At 39.9% G+C, this 7,914-nt stretch overlaps 1 pseudogene; it reads right to left on the reverse strand.

The window, feature by feature from the left end:
* Positions 1-1,694: 1,694 nt before the first annotated feature.
* Positions 1,695-2,791, reverse strand: LOC116089196 (annotated as a pseudogene).
* Between the last annotated feature and the right edge of the window lie 5,123 nt (positions 2,792-7,914).

Here is a 7,914-nt window from a genome sequence, read left to right on the forward strand (position 1 = left end):
ATCTGATCAGATTTCATTATGGGTGATTGTGAGCCACAATGTGGTTGCTGGGATTTGAACTCATGACCTTCAGAAGAGCAGTCAGTGCTCTTACCCTCTGAGCCATCTCACCAGTCTCCAAGCAGCCCTCTTAACTGTTATTTTTTTTTCTTAGCCTGTTGGCTTAGAGGTAGAATTTAGAGCTCAAAGTGACCTTCAGAAAGTCTTAGCTTCCAGCTGAATGTTTGTTGTGTCTTCTGGTAGAATTATTCTTTCCTCTGGAAGCCAAACTTCTAGGCTTTCAAAGCATAACAGCATAGGAGTAGGAATGATATCGAGTGGAACTGTTTCTATTTTCACTCCTCGATTCCTGGACTAGTGAATCTTGGCTATATGAGAACCAGTATTGCATATTGGAAGTTGATTAAAAGTGTATGTAGCCTTCTTGAGAATCCTTCTCCAGCCCTACAAGCTATTATACCCTAATTAGATAATGATATCTTTAAAGGGTCATTCCATCATTCTATCAATACACATGCTTTAGGATGGTGATATGCATAGGCAAAATGAGCAAATTTGGTGAGTATGAGACTACTGTTGTATTTCTCTGGTTATGAAATGAGTTCCTGGTCAGAAACAATGCTGTATTTGTGGATAAGACATTCAATAATTCTACAGATTATTGGGTAGAAGCATTATTTTCAGGAAAGGAAACTCTATAACTAGTAAGAACAATGTTCTGCAGGTTCCATGATGGAAGTGATCTAACATAGACAACCCAATACTAAGACATTGGCTGGTTACCTTGGGAATAATGTCATATTGAAAGCTCCATTCAAATGGTGTTGGTCTCTGCTGCTGGCAGATCTGGCACTTAACAGCAGCAGCAGTAAGTAGCCAGACAAACCTTTTTGAGTGGAATTCGATGCTATTTTTGCCATGCATAATGTCAATCTCTGTCACCATGGCCACTTTGTTCATAAGCTTGTTGGACAGTAGCAAAGATGGGTGGACAAAGAGGCTAGCTCTTTTTTTTCTGTTTGTTAGGTGTTCACTTTTATTAAAATGGTCTCAAGTCAGTGTATAGGCCATCCCTGCCTGCCTCAACACCTCAACCAACTCCCAGGGAGACCAAAGCCTTCATACATCAAGTTGGGGGGGGGACAAAAAGGGGAAGCATGATGGCTGACCATTCAGAAATGAAAAAAAAAATAAAGAAGTATTAAGGTGGAAGATTTAAAAAAAATTTGCAGTACATAATTTACACCGAAGCAATGCTGTCACCTTCCCTGGTGTGAACTCAGGGCATGGATGTGGCCATCTTCTTAGGAGTGTGGGTGGCTTTTGGTAGGGTGAGGGACTTCTTGTAACCATATATTTCATGGATACTTGGAATGACTATTGAAAAAAAGAAAACAAACCAATGTACAATCAAAGTCCTCAGCCACATTGTTGAACTCGAGGGGATTTGCTCCAATTGACTTCTGACACCAATACTGTTACAGTTTTTAAATCCTGAGTCAAAAATGCCAATAAACAAAAACAAAAAAAACTTTATTTAAAAAAAAACCTTAAAAATAGAGTAACAAAAAAACCCAAACCAAACCAAACCAAACCAAACCAGTCATGCCAATGTTATCTCGTATTTTTTTTTTTCTGCTCAAGTTAGGTTTTGTCAAAGAAAGGGTGTAAAGCACACGTCAGTAACAGTCTGCCTAGAAGGATTTGTGGTTCATGATGGAGGGGCTGAACTCATCGTACTACTGCTTGCTGATCCACATCTGCTGGAAGGTAGACAGTGAAGTGAGGATGGAGCCAAGGATCTACACAGAGTACTTGCATTCAGGAGGAGCAGTGATCTTCTACATCCTGTCCTCAATGCCTGGGTACATTGTGATGTACCTCTAGACAGCACTGTGTTGTCATGGAGGTGTTTGTTTATGTCAACGTCACACTTCATGATGGAACTGAATGTAGTTTCATGGATACCACAGGATTCCATACCCAAGAAGGAAGGCTGGAAAAGAGTTTCAGGGCATCAGAACTGCTCATTGCCAAGAGTGATGACCTGACCATGAAGTAGCTCATAGCTCTTCTCCAGGGAGGAAGAGGATGCAGCAGTGGCCATCTCCTGCTTGAACTCTAGGGCAGCATAGCACAGCTCCTCTTTGATGTCACGCATGATTTCCCTCTCAGCTGTGGTGGTGAAGCTGTAGCCTCGTTTGGTCAGGATCTTCATGAGGTAGTCTGTCAGGCCCCAGCCAGCCAGGTCCAGATACAGGATGGCATGAGGGAGAGCATAGCCCTCGTAGATGGGTACAGAGTGGGTGACTCTGTCTCTGGAGTCCATCACAATGCCAGTGGTAGGACCAGAGGCATACAGGGACAGCACAGCCTGGATGGCTACCTATGTGGCTGGGTTATTGAAGGTCTCAAACATGATCTAGGTCAACTTTTCATGGTTGGCTTTAGAGTTCAGGGGGGCCTCAGTGAGCAGTGCAGGGTGCTCCTCGGGGACTACATGGAGCTCATTGTAGAAGGTATGGTGCCAGAGCTTCTCCATATTGTCTCAGTTGGTGACAATGCAATGTTCAATGGGGTACTTCAGGGTCAGGATGCCTCTCTTGCTCTGGGCCTTATTGCCTACATAGAAGTCCTTCTGACCCATACCCACCATAACATCCTGGTACCTAGGGCCACCCTTGATGGAGGGGAAGATGGTCTGGGGAACATCATCACCGGCATAGCTGGTTTTACACATGCCAGAGCCATTGTCAATGATGAGCGCAGTGATATCGTCATCCATGGAGAACTGGTGGCAAGTGTGGACTGAGGACAGAGGAGCTGCAAGAAGGCTGTGCTCATGGGTGGATCTGAACTCGACCAAGGCTAACTCTTTACAAAATGACCCCTCTGATATACTTGATTATTGAATTCCTACTCTGCTAAGGCTACCCTTTGATGAACATTACATTAGACATAAGTATCTTCATATTTCTCCTGTTTGGAGTTTCATATACTGCCTACTTGGACTGTACACAGAATTTTCCCCCAAATATCTTTGTCACCTATGGACAATTGAAAAATTATTCACTTTTACAGTCCAAAGCTCCAAACCCTTCCACAATCTTCCCCCAAATAAACGTGGCTAAGTCCATCACAGCAACTGGGATACTAATTTCTGTCCTAGTTTGTTTCTCTACTACTGTGATAAACACTGATCCAAATCAACCTGAGGAGGAGAGAGCTTATTTATCTTACAACACAGACTCCATTATGATAGGAAGCCAAGGTTGGAACTGAAATCAAAAACCTGGGGACAGTAACTGAAACAGAGACCATAGACAAAAACTGCCTACTGGCTTGTTCTCCATGCCTTGCTCAGTTTACTTTTTATAAAGTCCAGGACCATGCACAGGATTGGCTCTCTCACATCAATCATTCATCAAAAGTGCCCCACAGGACAGTCTGATGGAGGAAGTTCCTCAAATGATGTTCCTTCTTCCCAAATGACTCCAGTTTATGACAATTTGACAATTATATAACCAGAACATCAGCCAATGACCTTCTTCACAAAAGAACTAGACAGAAGAACCATAATCCTAATGGGATTTAATGTATGAGTGGAGCTATTTCATTTTGTAACTGCCTAAAACAACCAGAATCAGTTGCATTTGAAAAAATGGCTCAACTACTTTCTTTACTAATGCCTATTAAATGTGAATGTCCAAACAGCACACTTAAATTAATGTTTCCACCTCACCCCTTGACTGCCCCCCCCCCCGAATGAGCAATGCTGTTAAGATTATAGGGAAGGACATAGAGCCAGTTTAGACATAGAGCCAGTGCATGCTAGACCTAAATGCCTTAGGTTTTAACAGGGCCTATTTATCTTTCTCATTTACATCAAAATTGGAGGAAAGGGAAGAATTGCTCCTAATAATGACAAGAAAACACCTACTGTTTTAGAGACTAAATTGGCCATTGGCAGAACTGCTTCATCTCTCAAGGAAGCTCTGTGTGGTATCATGTTTGGACTAGTTTCTCTTCTACTAGTCCCATTATGCTTGAGAGCATTTGTCAAGCCAAGAGTTGGGGAGTTTTCTTTAAATAAGAACCAGTGCTTACTCACAAATAAGCTCTGCCTCAGTGGCAAGGCATTTCATCTGAAGATGACCATCTTACATGTGTGTGAATACATTTCCCATGATTATCCCAACAGCTGCATTTTGATGATCTGCCTGGGGAATAACTGTCAATGGATACAATGCAGGCAGCTCATCTCATCAGTGAATAATGTACTGTGCAGTTCCAGTATATGGAAAGAAGCCTCTTTAGATCCTCTTTGGAATGATTTCCAGGGAAGAATGAGTGACCAAGACTGCTGCCACTTTTTCTGAAAAAAAAAAAAGCCACAACCCCCCTCCCCCTAAAAAAAACAAAACAAAACAAAAAACCCATGCCTTTGACAATTGTCCCAAGTGGCTTATTTGGGGGTTAAGCTTGCCCATAATATAACATGACAGATTATATATTTGTCCAACTGTTCCTTTGTCTTCCTGTTTGTATACATCAATGTTGTCAGCATTTCAGTGAAAACTTCAAATAGCAAAGGAACATAATCCCTGGAGTTCCCAGTAATGGCTTAAAACATCTTTCCTTCACATGAAAATAGACCATAGGGTTGCAGAGGGACACAATTTGGACAACATGACTGGTTGCATCAGATACCAAATTGCAGAAGGATATAGGAATGATTTAGGTAAAGAGGTCAGGTTAGAACTAGTAGAAAATGTCCAGCTATTTCAAGAATCTCCCGCGGATGAAATTAGAAAAAATGGTAACTGTTCTTCATTTATGTAACTGGATACAAATTTGGAGAGACCTGAGTTTCCACAGTTTACACAACTAGAATTTACATTTGATGGCCAAATTCTTTCTTTTGTATATTTAGGGCTAAAAATTAATGTTGATTTCTCTCCGAATAAAGAGTTCTCAACATCATTTAGAGAAGTTGTTGTGGGTAAAATTTCTTGGACCTTCTGTATTATCAATACAGAAGTGCTAGAAATGTCTTTCATTGAGTTCTCACCAGGTAGAGGCTTAGTGAACAAGTCACATATGAGAAATGACCTTTGCAAAGTCATGTGTGAAAGTGATGGCTGCATATGTGATATTAATCCAGATTTATTTCTTTAGTGGTTAAGTTCCTTTGTTAAGTAGCTGATGCAGTCTGGAGAAAATTCTTCTAGTCTCTTTGACTAAAATGTATTCAGTTCATGCATTCACCATGAGTGTCCCTTTTATTTTTGTAGTTAACCTCAGTGTCTTGTGGCACATTACTACAGAGAGATGACCTCCATTTGTTCACCAGGTGCTGATCCATGTGCTTGTACAGACACTTACCACACCACCTATGTTTTTATCTATTTGACTTTCTTTGACCCTCTGGGACTATAGTACGTGTCATTAGTCCATTGAAGCATGTACTATTTCACTGTCTATAGATGTCTTGTGAAAAATGCCAATGAAGAAATCTGCTAGGCTATTGAATAAAGAGAACCATGTGGGCTAGCCTCATCTATTGCCACAGCTAACAGTCACCACAGCACCAGAATTGTGAATGGAGATGTCTTAGAAGGTTTAACAAGTAAGCACTTACAAGTTCACCATCACAGCATAACACACATTGCAGTAGAACTAAAGAGACAATAACCCATAAGCCTCAGACTTTACATTTTTAATATTTTATACTTTTTGAATACACTATTGGAATTATGTCTTCTTTCTTTCTTTCTTTCTTCCTTTCTTTCTTTCTTTCTTTCTTTCTTTCTTTCTTTCTTTCTTTCTTTCTTTCTTTCTCTCTTTCATTTTAAATTTGAGAAAGTCTTGTGTAGCATTGGAGGATCCATGCCCACTATGTAACTGAGAATGCCTCGAGTTCCAGATTCTCCTACTTCTACTTTCCCAGTTCTGGAAGGACATTCATGTACTACTATGTCCACTTTTCCATTTTAAAATCAAGTATCTGTAGGAACTTAGAGAAAAGAGTGGTCAACAGTATAAAAGTTGGTATCAAATTTGGGTATAAAATTCTACATTCCCTCCCCCCCCCACACAATTTTAAAGCAGTAGAGTGAATATAATAATATATCTATCTAGCAGACTAAACCTTGCAGGAATCTGATGGTAAATCCAGTCAAGTTAATAATTCCCTGGCAGCAGATCCCCTGACATGATAGGTAAAGTAAAAGTTATCCACACAACCCAGAATCCAAGTCAGTGCTTATTTTTGATTTGCTGAAGGTGGCATCATTCTGTAGAAAGAGTGCTTCGAGAGCACTGGCGGTGGGACATTGCTTTTTTTTTAATTTAAATTTTAGTTATTTTATTACTTTTCAGCAATGAGGAGTTTTCCATTACTGTCCTCATACACTGTTGCCTTTTCATAACAGCACTCACTACACCTGGCAAGTTCTAATGAGCCCACATGCATAATCTTGGCCTCCTCAGCAAGACTCATTAACCTCTGGAATGAAACTGATCCCTTTTGCTGCTTAGACCTACAGTAAACATCAGGATTGTTTTGGCTTTAAGTGAACATTTGTGTCTTGTCAGCTGTCTTCCTGATCATCTTGTATTATGAAACTCAGAGACACTACATTAACTTGACTCAGGATCTGTTTATTTCATAAAGAGAAAAAAAAACCCAACTACAATAATATCAATTATAACTTCAAAATCCCCTATTCTTAAGAAAATGGTAATATAAATTTAGATTTAAAGGAACATAAATTCTGAGATATATTTAATTCACCTTCTCACCATGAATTTCAAATAAGATGGTGATCTTTTTGAAAGAGAACTTTTTCCATAGATCAGATGAATCCCATACTTTTTCATATATAGAATCTCATAAAAGAAAGGAAGATAGAATAGAAACTAGTAAGAAATATGATGGTGATAGATTAGAATAGTGTTAGGGATGAGTGACGGGTAGTGTTAAATATGATAAGAATTTTTCATATATGTGTATGAACATATCCCAGTCAAATGACTTGTTTGATAGAATTAATTCTGTGCTAATAACAGAAAGGTGATCCACAGTTCTGTTGGCATTCAAGCAGCTTCTATGCTGTGATGGTTTTGGATTTCTCCTACTAGCTTTTGTGTTTAATTACATCAGGGAAAAGATCAAACAAGGGATCACACCCTAGTATACTTGGAAACTTAAAGGTTGTTCACCTTTTGTATTAAAGGAAGATAGGCTTTTTTTTTAAATGTACCATATTTTCTTCTTTTATTAGATATTTTCTTTTTGTTAATTAGATATTTTCTTTATTTACATGTCATATGATTTTTCTTTTCTCAGTTTCCCCTCCCAGGAACAGACAAACAAACAAACAAACAAACAAAAACAAAAAGAACAAACCCCTGTTGGTTCCCCCCTCCCCATGCCTGCCACCCCACCCTCTCCCACTCATTGGCCCTAGCATTCCCTTACACTGGGGCACAGGACCTTCACAGGACCAAGGTCCTCTCCTCCCATTGATGATCGACTTAGCCATCCTCTACTATACACATGCTGCCAGTACAATCAGTCCTACCATGTGTACTCCTTGGTTGTTGGTTGAGTCCCTAGGAGCTCTGAGTTAGCTAATATTGTTGTTCATCCTAAGGGGCTGCAAACCCTTCAGCTCCCTGTACCCAGTTCAATGGATGGCTGTGAGCCTCTACATCTGTATTAGTCAGGTATTGTCAGAGCCTCTCAGGAGATAGCTATATCAGGCAGGCTTGTCCTTCCTTCAGTTTCTACTCCATAGTTAGTCTCTGCAACTCCTTCTGTAGGAATTTTGTTCCCCCCCCCTTTTTTTCTTTTAGATATTTTCTTTATTTACATGTGAATTTCTCCATTCCCAGTTTCCCCTCCAAAAA

Source organism: Mastomys coucha, chromosome X, assembly GCF_008632895.1.
Source record: "Mastomys coucha isolate ucsf_1 chromosome X, UCSF_Mcou_1, whole genome shotgun sequence".
NCBI lineage: Eukaryota > Metazoa > Chordata > Mammalia > Rodentia > Muridae > Mastomys > Mastomys coucha.